Below are 16,988 nucleotides of genomic sequence, written 5' to 3'. Positions count from 1 at the left end.
CTGCAGCCCAACCCCTGACGTGGGGAAAAGTGGGTACCCTGGCCCTCATGATGGTGGGAGAAAGAAAGAAAGAAAGAGTGCAGCCTAACCCCTGACGTGGGGAAAAGTGGGTACCCTGGCCCTCATGATGGGGGGAGAAAGAAAGAAAGAAAGAGTGCAGCCTAACCCCTGACGTGGGGAAAAGTGGGTACCCTGGCCCTCATGATGGTGGGAGAAAGAAAGAAAGAAAGAGTGCAGCCTAACCCCTGACGTGGGGAAAAGTGGGTACCCTGGCCCTCATGGGGGGGGGAGAAAGAAAGAAAGAAAGAAAGAGTGCAGCCTAACCCCTGACGTGGGGAAAAGTGGGTACCCTGGCCCTCATGGGGGGGAGAAAGAAAGAAAGAAAGAAAGAGTGCAGCCTAAGCCCTGACGTGGGGAAAAGTGGGTACCCTGGCCCTCATGGGGGGGGAGAAAGAAAGAAAGAAAAGAGTGCAGCCTAACCCCTGATGTGGGGAAAAGTGGGTACCCTGGCCCTCATGATGGGGGGAGAAAGAAAGAAAGAAAGAGTGCAGCCTAACCCCTGACGTGGGGAAAAGTGGGTACCCTGGCCCTCATGGGGGGGGAGAAAGAAAGAAAGAAAGAGTGCAGCCTAACCCCTGACGTGGGGAAAAGTGGGTACCCTGGCCCTCATGATGGGGGGAGAAAGAAAGAAAGAAAGAGTGCAGCCTAACCCCTGACGTGGGGAAAAGTGGGTACCCTGGCCCTCATGATGGGGGGAGAAAGAAAGAAAGAAAGAGTGCAGCCTAACCCCTGATGTGGGGAAAAGTGGGTACCCTGGCCCTCATGATGGGGGGGGAGAAAGAAAGAAAGAAAGAAAGAGTGCAGCCTAACCCCTGACGTGGGGAAAAGTGGGCACCCTGGCCCTCATGGGGGGGGAGAAAGAAAGAAAGAAAGAAAGAGTGCAGCCTAACCCCTGATGTGGGGAAAGTGGGTACCCTGGCCCTCATGGGGGGGGAGAAAGAAAGAAAGAAAGAGTGCAGCCTAACCCCTGACGTGGGGAAAAGTGGGTACCCTGGCCCTCATGATGGGGGGAGAAAGAAAGAAAGAAAGACTGCAGCCTAACCCCTGACGTGGGGAAAAGTGGGTACCCTAGCCCTCATGGGGGGAAAAAAAGAGTGCAGCCTAACCCCTGACGTGGGGAAAAGTGGGTACCCTAGCCCTCACGGGGGGAAAAAAAGAGTGCAGCCTAACCCCTGACGTGGGGAAAAGTGGGTACCCTAGCCCTCATGGGGGGGGAAAAAAAGAGTGCAGCCTAACCCCTGACGTGGGGAAAAGTGGGTACCCTGGCCCTCATGGGGGGGGAAAAAAAGAGTGCAGCCTAACCCCTGACGTGGGGAAAAGTGGGTACCCTAGCCCTCATGGGGGGGAAAAAAAGAGTGCAGCCTAACCCCTGACGTGTGGAAAAGTGGGTACCCTGGCCCTCATGGGGGGGGAAAAAAAGAGTGCAGCCTAACCCCTGACGTGGGGAAAAGTGGGTACCCTGGCCCTCATGGGGGGGGAAAAAAAGAGTGCAGCCTAACCCCTGACGTGGGGAAAAGTGGGTACCCTGGCCCTCATGGGGGGGGAAAAAAAGAGTGCAGCCTAACCCCTGACCTGGGGAAAAGTGGGTACCCTGGCCCTCATGGGGGGGGAAAAAAAGAGTGCAGCCTAACCCCTGACCTGGGGAAATGTGGGTACCCTAGCCCTCATGGGGGGGGGAAAAAAGAGTGCAGCCTAACCCCTGACGTGGGGAAAAGTGGGTACCCTATCCCTCATGGGGGGGAAAAAAAGAGTGCAGCCTAACCCTAATGTCAGGAAGAGTGCGGCCTAACCCGAATGTCAGGAAGAGTGCGGCATAATCCTAATGTCAGGAAGAGTGCGGCCTAACCCTAATGTCAGGAAGTCTGTACCCTAACACTAATTTCAGAAAGAGTGCACCATAACCCTAATGTCAGGAAGAGTGTACCCTAACCCTAGTGACGACCCTAGCCCTAGCGGCGACCCGGGACGGATCTACCTAGCGCCTAATTTGCCTTGCCTTGCCATCATCTATCATCTCTCATCTGCCATCTATCATCTGCCATGTATCATGTATACATCTGTCATCATCTATCATCTACCATCGATCATGTACTCATCTAACATCATCTATCATCTATCATCGACTTACCTGCAAAATTGACTTACCTGCAAAATTGACTTACCTGCCAAAACATCATAGGGGTACAGAAACAACCCATACAAGTACAAGATCAATAGCCCCTCCCATCCACCCCCACCCTCTGCTTTTTCAGTTAAGGCAACAATTACAACAAGTTACAGTCAGGGAGGAAAAAATCATAGGGGTACAGAAACAACCCATACAAGATCAATAGTCCATCCAATCCACCCCCACCCTCTCCTTTTTCAGTTAAGGCAACAATTATAACAAGTTACAGTCAGGGAGGAAAACATCATAGGGGTAGAGAAACAACCCATACAAGATCAATAGTCCATCCCATCCACCCTCACCCTCTCTTTTTTCAATTAACACAGCAATTACAACAAGTTACAGTCAGGGAGGAAAAAATCATAGGGGTACAGAAACAACCAATACAAGTACAAGATCAATAGTCCATCCCATCCACCCTCACCCTCTCCTTTTTCAATTAACACAACAATCATAACAAGTTACAGTCAGGGAGGAAAACATCATAGTGGTACAGAAACAATCCATACAAGATTAATAGCCCATCCCATCCACCCTCACCCTCTCCTTTTTCAATTAACACAACAATCATAACAAGTTACAGTCAGGGAGGAAAACATCATAGGGGTACAGAAACAATCCATACAAGTACAAGATCAATAGCCCCTCCCATCCACCCCCACCCTCTGCTTTTTCAGTTAAGGCAACAATTACAACAAGTTACAGTCAGGGAGGAAAAAATCATAGGGGTACAGAAACAACCCATACAAGATCAATAGTCCATCCCATCCACCCTCACCCTCTCCTTTTTCAATTAACACAACAATCATAACAAGTTACAGTCAGGGAGGGAAACATCTTATAGGTACAGAAACAACCCATACAAGTACAAGATCAATAGTCCCTCCCATCCACCCCCACCCTCTGCTTTTTCAGTTAAGGCAACAATTACAACAAGTTACAGTCAGGGAGGAAAAAATCATAGGGGTACAGGAACAACCAATACAAGTACAAGATCAATAGTCCCTCCCATCCACCCTCACCCTCTCCTTTTTCAATTAACACAACAATTATAACAAGTTATATTCAGGGAGAAAAACATCATAGTGGTACAGAAACAATCCATACAAGATTAATAGTCCATCCCATCCACCCTCACCCTCTTTTTCAATTAACACAACAATCATAACAAGTTACAGTCAGGGAGGAAAACATCATAGGGGTACAGAAACAACCCATACAAGATCAATAGTCCATCCCATCCACACTCACCCTCTCCCTTTTTAAGGCAACAATTATAACAAGTTATAATCAGGCAGGAAAAAATCATAGGGGTACAGAAACAACCCATACAAGTACAACATCAATGGCCAGTCCCATCCACCCTCAGCCTCTCCCTTTTCAGTTCAGACAGTAAGTACAACAAGTTAAAGTCTGGGAGAAAAACATTATAGTGGTACAGAAACAACTCATACAAGATCAATAGTCCCTCCCATCCACCCCCGCCCTCTTCGTTTTCAGTTAAGGCAACAATTATAACAAGTTATAGTCAGGGAGGGAAACATCATAGGGGTACAGAATCAACCCATACAAGATCAATAGTCCATCCCATCCACCCTCACCCTCTCCTTTTTCAATTAACACAACAATTACAACAAGTTACAGTCAGGGAGGAAAAAATCATAGGGGTACAGAAGCAACCAATACAAGTACAAGATCAATAGTCCCTCCCATCCACCCTCACCCTCTGCTTTTTCAATTAACACAACAATTATAACAAGTTATATTCAGGGAGAAAAACATCATAGTGGTACAGAAACAATCCATACAAGATTAATAGTCCATCCCATCCACCCTCACCCTCTTTTTCAATTAACACAACAATCATAACAAGTTACAGTCAGGAAGGAAAACATCATAGGGGTACAGAAACAACCCATACAAGATGAATAGTCCATCCCATCCACACTCACCCTCTCCCTTTTTAAGGCAACAATTATAACAAGTTATAATCAGGCAGGAAAACATCATAGGGGTACAGAAACAACCTATAAAAGTACAACATCGATGGCCAGTCCCATCCACCCTTACCCTCTCCTTTTTCAGTTCAGACAACAAGTACAACAAGTTACAGTCTGGGAGAAAAACATCATAGTGGTACAGAAACAACCCATACTGTTGGGGGTCGAGCATGGGCGCTTGAACAGGCCTACAGCAAGCTGTGAGAAAGTGAACTTATGACCCCAGGTTAAAAGAAGAAGAAGTGTCAAGATCAGCAAAACAGGAATCCAATAACAGGATGCCGGTAATTGCAGAAGCATGATGTAATGCTAAGCTGATGCGAAGGTGTGAAACCAATCAGGAGAGGTAAAGGGGAGCGTGTATCCCTCATGGGCAAAGTGAAGCAGCCAATCAAGTAATGCGTGATCGCGTGTAAGACAGTATATTAAGAGCAGCCTTGTAATCAATAAACGGAGCATTTTGTGAACCTATATCGTATCGGTGTTTTCTCCCCTCCACCTGGCCGCGGCATTCTGGTGACCCTACGTGATACCAGGAGAGAGAGAGACCGTGGACGAGAGAAGGTGGAGATCCCGGCTGCCCGAGAGAGGCAGGCTGCCCGAGAGAGGCAGGAAAAGAGCTCCAATTACGTGGCCACGGCTGACCGGTGAGTCAGGCAGACTGCGGTCTGGTTCGGGATGGGTTTCGCTGTATAAGCGATAGAAAAGGCTACGACAGAAGGAGTGCTATGCGTAGCGAAGAAAACAGGGTACTCAATACCCCGACAGGAACTTGTGGACTTTTTATTTTGGTGCTGACGAAGGGGGTTGTTAGAAAATACGGGACAGTTATTCTCCAAAGATCAATGGCGTAAGACAGGGCAAGAATTGTGGGAGTCGGTGAAGCTTTTAATCTCGAGACTTGGGAGAAAATTACTAAGGAAGAAGCCCCTGATTTATGGATGTTTTCAGTCCTTCCTAAGGTGAAGGGAGCAACCCTTAAAGAGACAGACCTAAAGTTAATGTTGAAATGGTCGAAGACACGTTACCCAGAGATTTATGAGTCTACCGGATTTGAGATATCCTTGTGGAATGGGGCAGGAGTTAAGCTGTGGAATGCAGCTACAAAAGGCAATGATGCTGTGAAAAGTTTGTCAGTCATTTGGAGAACTGTTTTAGAGATGTTAAAGTAAAAAAAAAAATGAGATCATGGAGATCAGCGTGCCCCCCCCCCCCCCAAACCTCCACTGGTTGCCGCTGCAGCAGCGAAGACTGAGGACGGGGATGAAGACGATCCTTTCGACCTGAGCCCTATTGACCCCGAGATGGAGCCTGTGCACGTTCATCAGTTTGCTGTTGCTGCTCCTGAGATTCTGATGCCTGATAATGCTGATGCTGACCTGGATGGTGCTTTTGACCTGGAGCCTATTCATCCGGAAAAGAAGCCTGATTTATATCCCCCATATCCTCATGATAAATGGGTAGCTGTAAAGGGAGAAGTGAGATGGGTGGGGGATGTGGATGTATTGCACAGTTTCCCATGGTGTGTGTGCTTCCCACCCGAGATGGGAAGGTCTCTTGTATGCTCTTATCAGGGGTATCGGGCAGAATGTGTAAGACCGTGGAGTTGGGACCCCGTATACTACTCCTTTGATACAGTCGCTCTGTGATACTCAAGTACTAGAAGTTGGTAAATATAAGTATGTCCATGTTTCTATCTGCCCTTGGAAACCTTTATAGATATTGCTGGCAACTTCCTCCAACATAGGCTGGCCACCTGTGTCGGAACGAGTGTGCATTTTGGTCAGTATAAAAGCCCAAGCCTCATGCGATGTAAGGGAGGCAGAGCCTCTGCGGGGACGCCCGCTAAGGTTGAGCCTGCCACCTTGCACTGCGATGATGCTTCTCGGAGCTGGTTTCCTGATAGTCTTTACAGGGTCCTTGTGCCACGTCCTGTATGTGGGACTGTGTAGTGGGAACAATGATTGTCTGGATTTTGTGTTTCAAATATTGTAGTTGTGTGGAGTGTGCTTGTGGGATCCCATATGTGTGTGTGTGTGTCTGTGTGTGTGTGTGATGAGGGCAGACAGTGTTCTGTATATTTTTTGTTGTCAGGTTCATGTAAAAGTTTTAACAGGTAGCAGTTTAACCTTTCGGGCAAGAAAAGGTTAATGCAAAAGCGCAGTTGCCGATAGGCCGGTGGTTTTAGCTGTGCAAAGCAGGGTGAGCAACTTTGAAAAAAAAAAAACAACAACAACAAAAAAAAAAACAACAACAAAAAAAATCACTTGAGGGCAACTGAAAATTAACAGCTTGAATATGCATGCTTGTAAAGTAGCTATTATTAGAGGTTGTGATTTTGTGTATAAAACCACCTGTATTTACTAGCCAGTTGCTAATAAGAAACTATACGTTGTATTGTATGGATTTGTCACTTGTAAAAGAGATGTTAAAGAAAGCAAATTTGCAGTAGCTGCTAGAAAATACTAAGGCAAAAGCTAGAAAGATTCTAAGATGATGGTACTGTTATAAAGCAAGTAATGGAACAAATTAAGAGGGTGGGAGAACTCCACTGGTAAGAAGTTTCTTTGGTTAGTCCCTCGCTGCCATTAGCATCTTCAACATGCTGATGCACTCTGTGATAGTTACTCTGCTAATGTAAATCTGTGTGTGCTTTGCTGTAGTAGTGACTTGTTACTGGGTTAAGCAGGTGAAACTCTGCATTGACAACAAGGTGCAAGGACAGAGATTGACCAAATGCCTGCTACCACAGTCAAGGGCAAGACTGGGTTGGCCTCTGTGTTTGCCACCAAGAAGAACCTTTAGCTTCGCTGCTGGCTGCAACCCAGCAGGCGTAGAGCAGTGGAGACACATGTCATGCCAGACCTTGATGTGAGGGATGGCCTCCGCTGTTATCAGAGAGCCATCCAGGAGAAAAAGGGTAGGCCCAGCTGTGTACAGCTATCAACAGGACCATACTGGCTGCCAGCAAAACATACCAAGCCGCAGAACTCAACCACATAAAGAAACAGCAATGGTAGAAATCTTTGTAAAATCTTTGTAATATCTGTGCTATTATGTGTGACCATGGGTAATGGAAAAGTATACTGAGCATATCTGTTAAATCCCAACTATTCCAACCTGTTACATGGTGTGTAGGATTCACTGATATGCCACATGTTATAAAGGTTCAAGTGACTTCAAATCAGACTAATCTTACTGAAATAATGCTACCTAGAGTAGTGGGTTGTTATATTACACAAGTCAAGCAGTGATAGAGCAGACACAATAAATTGTCAAAAACTTTTCGTAAAACTAAAAAGGGGGAGATGTGGAGACAGTGTTCTCACAGGAAAATGAATATTTGGTACATGAGCTCTGAATAACTCTGAGGGATACAGCAAGGCCATGGGAGGCCCGAGGAAGCCTAAGCAAGCAAGATAAGAAGAAGCTGTAATTCACTGAGTTATGAGAACTGTGGACTGTTGGCAAGCATTCGAGGTCAAGTTCTCACACCTGTGTTTAACCAATTATATGTTAGTCACTAAGGGTCTTCACGACAAGTATCCAATCATGATATGCCAAATTGCTGTAGGTGTGTGTAAGCAATAGTATATAAGGAGTTAAAGCTTTGCAATAAATGGCTTTTTGTCTGATCAAAAAAAAAAAAAAAGGGGGGGGGAGTGTAACTCCTTGACTGTTAACACTGTACAGTTTACTTCTGCAGCTGCTTCACATCCCCTTTGCATTAGAATGCTTCTGGGCATGTGTTGAATGAATCTTTCTGATCATTCTGAATCTATTCACAAGAATTTGTTTGAACTTAAAGAAAATATGAAAGAACTTACTGTAGAAACAAATCCTATAGACTCTTGGTTAAAATCGTTAGGAATAAGTAGTTGGTTAAGGAGTTTAATCATGATGTTTAGCGGACCAATAATGATTATGTTGTTAATTTTGTTTTTGGACCTTGTTTGTTACAATGTATTATGCAACGCATGCAGCAGATGACAAACGCCTTATTTGAAAAAAGAGGGGGAGATGTTGGGGGTCGAGCATGGGCGCTTGAAGAGGCCTACAGCAAGCTGTGAGAAAGTGAACTTATGACCCCAGGTTAAAAGAAGAAGAAGTGTCAAGATCAGCAAAACAGGAATGCAATAACAGGATGCCAGTAATTGCAGAAGCACGATGTAACGCTAAGCTGAAGCGAAGGCGTGAAACCAATCAGGAGAGGTAAAGGGGAGCGTGTATCCCTCGTGGGCAAAGTGAAGCAGCCAATCAAGTAATGCGTGATCACGTGTAAGACAGTATATTAAGAGCAGCTTTGTAATCAATAAACGGAGCATTTTGTGAACCTACATCGTATCGGTGTTTTCTCCCCTCCACCTGGCCGCGGCACCATACAAGATCAATAGTCCCTCCCATCCAGCCTCACCCTCTCCTTTTTCAGTTAAGGCAACTATTCTAACAAGTTACAGTCAGGGAGGAAAACATCATAGGGGTACAGAAACAACCCATACAAGTACAAAATCAATAGTCCCTCTCATCCACCCTCACCCTCTCCATTTTTTTATTAACACAACAAAAAGCATTTCTACAAGTCCGCACTCATGCAATTCTTGCAGAGCCAAGGCCACGCAGTGAGCGATCCCAATACCCTGAGCCTTGTTGCTGGACAAGAAGATTCTTGGCAGGCATAAGCAAGGTCAATTGTCTTGTTATGCTTCTGTAATTTCCCATGTTTTCGTGCAGAGAATGATCTCTGCCAAGGCTGTAGTTTCCCACGGTGTTTTTACAAATACAGTATTACAAAATACACAAATGCAATTTTACAAATACAAGAACAAACAAGTTATAAACATTAGCTTTGTAAACAGTAGTAACCTCTAGACTCACCAATTAGAGCTCAGTATCCAAGGTTGCTCAGCTTTCCCCTTGAGTCAGCTACATCCACCTGCTAAACATGCACAGAGTTACCCACATGAATTCAAGCTAAATAGATTAGCCTAAAGAGAAAGAGGTTCAGTATCGCAGCAAAAACCTGGACATTTCTCAGCTTTGCAGAGCCTAACATTTACTCCCAACACAACCCTTTCTTCTACCCATTCCCCAAGAACTATTCACACACCAAACCCGACGTTCATTTTCTCCTGCTCCACAGCTCCCTGCTGTGCTAAAAGACTTGCTAGTGTAGCTGAAAAAGGGACCTGTTCTTTCTGTGTGCTGACCGGCAGCACAACCAGACTATCGCAAGGAAATCGCAGAACAATTTACAGCTTAGCTGACTTTTAAAGATTCAAGAGCTTGGCCCAACAGGAGCTAAGCTTGTCTGACTGTTCCAAAGCAAACACCATTACATTTATAAGGAAGCAACCTATCCAAGGACACTGTGATACCAAAGAAAGGCAGTGCAAAAAAGCAGACAATGCTTCAGATGGAGCAAACCTCTGAAGAGTCAATGACTTCAAAAGAAGTGATTATGCTGCTGGACAAGGTAGTGCCTTTGCCCTGAGCTTTCAAAGCAGATCAGCAAGATACATGCTTGCCTCAGTGCTGAAGTTCCAGCTGAATGCACTGTTATTCTCTCTACTTCCACCTACTTACCAGAAGCAGCTTCCTCAGTATGCTCGTCCGCAGTGCCACATCTTCTTTTGCTGCGTCAAACACAAGGCCAGGAAGTGCATCCAGTAAGTAAACTCCCCAAGAGGTGAAGGACAGGAACTAATAAGAAAAAAAATAATTACTAAAATAGTTGCACTGAAGTAAAACAGAAAACTGATGTCAAAGCTGGAAACACAGTGCTCCAATCCCAAATCTGCTTCATGCCTTTAGCCCTTCCATTACCACTCTGCAGCCCCACGCAGTAGCTCACTCTAAACTGTACATGCATTCTCACTAGCTCCCGGTCAGTGGTACAGAGGGAAGGGACTGGGGCTTGACAAGGTCTGGTTTGTTCTCATTATGGTGACGGCGTATTGAAGCTCTCCGGCTTCCAGGCACAAAGGGGAAAATACTGTGACACGCCCTGACAACAGGGGGTCACGCTGCCAGGCCACCAGCAGCACAGGCAGCCATGCAGGCAGAGACCCAGATCCTGACTACAGGCAGGTCGCATTGCCTGCACCACGACTAAGTGGCTTGGCGCCGTCTTTGGAAAGAAGGGGCGAGTCCAGACCATCCCTCCGCTCGTGGACTTAGGGAAGACGCCCCTGTTACTGCACAGAGACCTGCTCTCCTTCCAGGGAGGCTTAAGCTAAGCTGCAGCAATTTTAACAGGTGCCTAAAGGACAAGCTCACTCACTCCCTCACATTGATAGACAAGGACAAGACAAACACAAACCAAAACGTCCCAAAAAGGGAGACGGTCTCTGTGCAGCCACTGTCTGGGGAGTCACCCTACTCACCAAGCAAGAGAGGAGAGCCTCAGACCATGCCCAGGGCTGCATGGAAGCCGGAGAGCTTCAACAGGCCAAGGGCCAGATGCTGTGACACGCCCTGACAACAGGGGGTCAGGCTGGGTAGGCCACCAGCAGGCAGAGAGCTGCTGGGGCAGAGGAGAGGGACAGGGAAATGGCCCTCCCCTGCTTACAGGGTGGCCTGGGGGTCCAAGAGAGCTCTATTTCCCCCTCGGGTGCGGAGACGCTGGCTCTCACCCTCCTTACAGGGTTGCCACGCTCTCCGGGCAGCCAAAGGAGCAAGACGGCCAAAGGCCAAAACCAAGAGTAGCAAAGACCTGAGCCCTGCTTACAGGGAGGTCGCCCAGCACACAACGCTCCTCAGGGCCCCCCAAAGGTGCCATCATGCTCTTACGTGACCTCGCCCTGTGCCCACAGGGATTCCCTTTGCCCAGGGTGCCTTTCTCATGCCCCCTCTTCTGCCCGACGCCGCTCCTCACCTCGCCGTTACACACGCCACCTCTTCTCTCTTCTCTTGACATGCAGCCTCTTCTTTTTTGATCTTCCAAGGTCAGGCTACATGCAAAATTACACAAAAATAAAAGTTCTTTGCTTCTTCAAGAAAGAAATAAACCTTAAAATCCCTTAAAATGTGGCTATACATTTATAAATAACCAGGTCCCCTATTATAATCAATATCTTATAGATATGATGTTCAAGTGAGAAGATATGCACAAAATGACCATAATTCCAGTGATTTGTACTTCTGAAGCAATTTTCCAGGTTCCCCATGTAAACCCATCCGATAAATAGAGGTATTCTAATGGAAAAAAAGTTTCCCAAGTATCCACTCTAGTCTAAAGACAAGTTCTCTCAGTGTCAGCTTACCACAAATAAATGATTGAGTTTAGCTCATAAATGTCATCTGAAAGCAAATTTAAGATTGCTGCCTCCAATTTCCATACTAAAATGGCAAGTTCCATGTTAAAGGCCACTGCCTGACACACAGGAAGAACCTTCTCCCAGTTTCACAACAAAGCTTTGGCACACAAGTACTTCAATTAACTAGGCAAGGATCTAATTACACTCCTTATAGAAAGGCTGATAGATACATGGGTTTATGTATTTCATTTTACAGTAACCAAAACTTAAACCTACCCATACACCTCAGAAACCATCACTGTTAAATTTTGCTCTCAAACATTTTTCTACCACAGCTTCCTTAACACAGATTTGATTAAGCATCACTGGGAAGTGTTCATGATTTCAGTTTCTGTGACTACTACTAGTAGCTTAGAGCTCTGTGCTCTGGTATAAACTGAGTACAGACTCTGGGACAGTAACTCCTCCAACACAAAGCTGGCATGAAACAAGAGGATTAAGTCTTATAGTAGTGCTATTACCACAAGGGTGTTGAGAGGTTAAGACTGGTGATAAGTGACAACAGCTTTTATTTAATCATCCACTTCAATGGGGTAAAAAAAGTCAAAAAAGTACTCATGTAAAAATTGAAGACTTTAAGAGCAAAGTAGAGCATATTGCCAGGAGAGCACAGATAGAGCATGTTACATCCTAGGAAGCTCATGCATAGAAGCCCTGATCATTACACTGCCCTGATTGGCACCAGTACAGAACATTATTTAACAGGTACCACCCATCAGGTTCTGCTTTTTTCATTTAGCATTTGCACTTCTGTCTCTCCAGCTTTGCTAAATTCTTGTTCCAAGCATACAACCTGCTTTTTCCAGATGAAAACACACCAAACTCAAGCAAGTATAAAACCCAGCAACAAATTTCCACAATAACAACAAATACTCCTCTCCTGCAGCAGCCATCAAAATCCATACATCCTACATGTAGGCTTTCTAGAACATACTACACTTCATTGCATTGCCCTATGGGAGAAACTAGGCAGCCACTATGCAGACAGCTGACTCAAACATGTCTATGAAAAGCCATCACCCAACAGTTAGCATGACATCGCACAAAAAAACTAACTCAGCTCTCTAGCTTCAATAAAGACCTAGAAACACCAATTGATTAAGAACTCCAGTAGATATTACATACCCAAAATTGAAAGTAATCAAGAATTTAGAAAGATCATTCTGTAACCCATTAAAATTTCCCCTCTTTTCACCCTAAGGGAACTTCTCCATGCAGGGAGGAAAATGCCCACCCCCCAGAGATGAGCAAGTCTCTTAAAACATGATCATGAACTTTTCAAGTGAGATGTGGAGCAGTTAAGTATAAAAATTAAACCCTGTGTTTGTTTATTTTCTATTAGTCTGTGAGTGATTGAAAGGTTTTCTCCTGATGAAGAAAAGAGCAGCTCAGAAGCTGAATGCCAACAAAACTGCTCAGCTCCCCTCCATGGGTTAAGAAAGGATCAAATACCGAATTGGGTAAAAGTCTGACAAGTACTAAATCCAAGAAAATTGCTCTCTGCTTCTGACCATCTTGGCAGGGGAAAAAAAAAAAAAAAAAAAGCTTTTTGTTATTTCTAATTTCTAATGACATGCACAGTTAGAACCAAATGTAACAAGAGCTAGTACTTGGTACTGTTTTCCTCTCTCTCCCCATAACTTAATAGGCTAATCCTCTAGCACTTGTTTCTAGAAGCTGAGAATACCATGCTGTGTGCAGGTTATGCTCACTTAGAGGGCACAAAGACTCAAAAATATCTCAGGAGCCCCAGTCCTATGAAGAACTCAGTTTTATGACTAACCCTGTGAACCTGGGCCAAAATCAATTCGATAGAAGGTCCAAGTTATCTAGAGCCAATGCAGAAGCACAAAATAGGCTATTGTAACAAGGACTAACTTTATACAACTGTACATATACAAATAATCACAAGACATACTTTTTAACTACATCATATACATATAACAAAGGGTCTCAATGCATTAAATCTAGCACCACTGCTGTATAGCCTTAAACATCTCTTCAGCAATGTAATCATTACCACCACACAGGTATACTTCCTTTCCATAAGGCATTCCTTCCCCAACCAGCATAGAAACAGGGTTAGACACAGCTGCAGCCTCCCAAACAAAATGATTCACTCACTGCCCTGAAGCAAAGTAACAGAAACCTCACCAGGCTGAATAAGATGGACCAACACCTGCATCACTGGTTCAACCAGCTCTGTCAGGCCTTGAACTCACCTGAGAGAGCAAACACCATGCTAAGACATCTTTTCCTAGCCAAACCCAGAAAGTGCACTATTGCGTAGCTGTGCACACACAATAGAACTTGTTCAGTTATTGAGACATGTAGGAAGTTTGATTAGTATCTGAATGTTTGCTTTTAATATCCTTGCAGCTCCTGCTTAGTCTTATTCTGAAGGGCTTTTAGCACCTGGTAGTTGTAGCAACTCTGAGGAGCACTAGAGCACACAAACACACAAACTAGCTTCCAAATGCATTTGAGACACATCAATAGAAGTTATGTTTGCAAATATACATAGAAACACTTAAACATGTTCAGCACACTGCTTTAAAAAGTAAAGTCTTATCAGTAAAAGTAGTAAGGCTCAACACTTACCTTGGTTTAGCTGCATTACAGATGACTGCTTGAGGCTGGCTGAAGCTCCTGGTAATGGATTTTGAATGGAGTTCGCTTTCTCCACCTCCTGTTTCAGAAGCCTCTTACTCTCTTTCGATGTACATCTTCCCATGTCTCTCCAATTAGCCAGTTAACTCAGTCAAACTGGGAGTTGTGTCAGCCTCAGCAAGACTCTCCCCACAAGCTTGATATGAAACATTGCAATTAAAAGCCATTTCCAAGTCCAATCACACATATAGCAGAGAAAGGGCACACCAGCCCCACATACTTTGCCTTGCAGTGGTACTTCTGGGGCAGCACTTCATGGCACTTGGAAAACAAACATAATTTGCTCCTTAGACTGCAGGCCTTTACCTGCAGCTCTTCACTGTAGTGCCTCAAACAGGTCTAAGGAGTTAGTTCATAACTCAGCAGCCAAATATTTTGCTCAAGGCAAAGAAATCCATGCAAAAGGCCCAGAGAAGCCCAGCTGTTCTCTGTGGATGAGGCAGTTGGTGAGGCAGAGCACACAGCACTCCCGGCTCCCTGGCAAGAGGCCCCTCTGGTGCCGCAGCACAGGCTCACCCTCAGAGCCGTATCCTCCACACTGCCCACAAACCTTGCAGGGATCTCCACAGCCCTCAGGAAACAAGAGCAGACCAGGCCACCTCTGGGCTCCCACAGCAGGAGAAGAGACCTCTGCCAGCCTAGGCCCAATTTCAAGGTACCCAAGAAGAGAAGGTCCAGCAGCAGCCAAGTCCAGCCAGGAGTCTATCAGGCTTGTGAACAAGCAGCAATCCAGTCCACAAATCACCATCAGGTCCAGCAATTGCCAAGCTGCTCTATAATCATATAGAAGATCAAGCCGGGCAGTCAGTCTGAAGTCCAGACTAAGAATCTTCACAGGCAGGGACAGAGCTGAAGAGCAGCATTCCTCCAACAGAGTTCTAAAGAAAACTGAGGTACAGAGCTCGGTTTAAATAGGGCTCCTGGGTGTGGTCTGGTGCACAGGTGAGGCTGTTTAGGGTCATTAAGGCTTACTAATGCCCTCAGTGCCTTAACGAGGCACCTGAGAGCAATGGAAAATTCTAGTTCTATCCACAGGGCCCACAGAGTGAGGTGTGATTGCAGTGTTGTGATGGGGTTTTGTTCCATCTGTTAGCTGGTTGGTCTTCTTCCTCACCTAGCCCCAGAGACATTCTATCAAATGAATGTTCTGTGCATGAGAAGACGCAACCACTTCATTTGTGTGTGATTCAGTAAATCCTCTTGGAGACTTTATGATTCTGTTCAGTTCTGGGAGACTTTGGAAGAGTGGGTACATAAACACAACCCTCAGGAAGGCACACACCATTCTGAATGGGCAGTTCCTAATAGCCCCTGTACTGTTTATTTCACATTAATTTCACCCTACAATGAAGTAAGGTGTTCACTTTCCATTCAGATCTGAATAGAAATTTAAGACAGAATTTTTATTCTACCCATTCCTTACTAGTTTTAAACTGTTTTTGGTTACCTCTTAGATATTTATGGTCTTTTCTGTCCTGTTTTAAGCTGCTCTTGCCTATTTCTAATCTGCTTCAGGCTACCCATTTGTAGCCTGGTTTTGCCGTTTCCTAGCTTGGTTTAACTCCTGTATGGTCATTTTTATCTTACTCTTCTCCGTTTCTAAACCTTTTTTAGATTCTTTTGGCAAATTGTAAACAATGGAGAGGCTTTTCCATCTTATTCTGCCCATTCCTTACTAGTTTTAAGCTGGTTTTGGCTCCTTCTTCAATATTTGTGGTCATTTCTGGCCTGTTTTAAGCTGCTCTTGCCTACTTCTAATGTGCTTCAGGCTATTTCTAACCTCTTGATGCCCATTTCTAATTCTTCTGAAGCCATTCTGGCAGTTTCCAAACCATTTTGGTCCATTTCCTACCCATTTCTAGCCTGGTCTTGCCCTTTCCTAACTTGGTTTAACTCCTGTATGGTCATTTTTATCTTATTTGTGTTTGTGTTTGGAATGATTTGGTTTTGTCAGACCTGGTTCTCAGGCTCCTCAGGAGCCCGGTTGCTTTGCTCTTGGGTCTGTGCATGTGATCCGGGCAGATGTGCTGCTCCGTCTGGGAGGTACTGTGCCTGTGTAGGTTATTCTCTGTTTGTTGGTGTCACAGCATGTGTAGTGTTTTGTGTGTGTGTGTTTGCCTTGGAGCTGCTCTACTCATGGTGTGTATTTGGGCCAGGTGCAGCATCTGTAGTGCAAGTCTGTGTGTATTATGATCAGAGGCAGATCTTGAGCATTTCCTTGGGATGGAGGTTACAGGTTCTGGGCTCAGCAATGGTCTCTAGACATAAAAGCTGTGTGGGTATTAACATAGTAGTTGTTTAGCAACTCGGTGATAATTTGGCCAGTGTTTTTGTTCAGATCTCTGCTCTGAAGCAGTTGTCAACGTGATGAAAGCAGGCTTGAAGCAAGGCTCTGTGGCAGAGATGCAGAGCAGCCGGCAGACACTCTTGCAGCCCCGACAGTGATCCCATAAGGATGACATGACAATGATCGGCAGGGCTGGAAGGGGGGGGGGGTGGCGGGCGTTTCGGCGGCGGGCGCCGCTCGCTGTTGCCATCTTGTGTCCAGGTTAGGTACTGCAGCCCTGCCTCCGCGCATGAGCCGTGGTGCTCCCTGTCCCCGGAAGTGGCTGGTGTCACGTGGTGCCCGCCGGTTTCCGGCGGGCTGTAGCAAGCGCGGCTCCATGCGGCCGCAGTCTGGTGGCCGCCCGCCGGCTCCGGTCCCTCCGCGCCGTTTCGGTGTGGCAGGCGCAGCCCCCGGGAGCAGCATGGCGGCGGGCAGGGTCCGGGTCCAGG

The 16,988-nt window shown here is 45.7% G+C and overlaps 1 long non-coding RNA gene across 2 annotated transcripts; it reads right to left on the bottom strand.

Annotated features, from left to right (window-relative positions):
* Window positions 1-8,941: 8,941 nt before the first annotated feature.
* Window positions 8,942-14,723, bottom strand: LOC117438657 (uncharacterized). 2 transcript variants are annotated; one of them, XR_004550943.1, is made up of 5 exons: window positions 14,145-14,723; window positions 11,102-11,177; window positions 9,811-9,927; window positions 9,103-9,163; window positions 8,942-8,977 (listed from the first exon to the last, which is right to left on the bottom strand). It is a non-coding gene; the product is annotated as an uncharacterized lncRNA (long non-coding RNA). The 2 variants fall into 2 exon arrangements; XR_004550942.1 differs by lacking the exon at window positions 8,942-8,977 and having other exon boundaries at window positions 9,001-9,163.
* Window positions 14,724-16,988: the final 2,265 nt, after the last annotated feature.

The sequence above is a fragment of the Melopsittacus undulatus genome, unplaced genomic scaffold (genome assembly GCF_012275295.1).
Source record: "Melopsittacus undulatus isolate bMelUnd1 unplaced genomic scaffold, bMelUnd1.mat.Z mat_scaffold_548_arrow_ctg1, whole genome shotgun sequence".
In the NCBI taxonomy this organism is placed as follows: Eukaryota; Metazoa; Chordata; class Aves; order Psittaciformes; family Psittaculidae; genus Melopsittacus; species Melopsittacus undulatus.
Note: the sequence above shows the minus strand (reverse complement) of the source record. Positions and strands in the feature narration are given on the sequence as shown.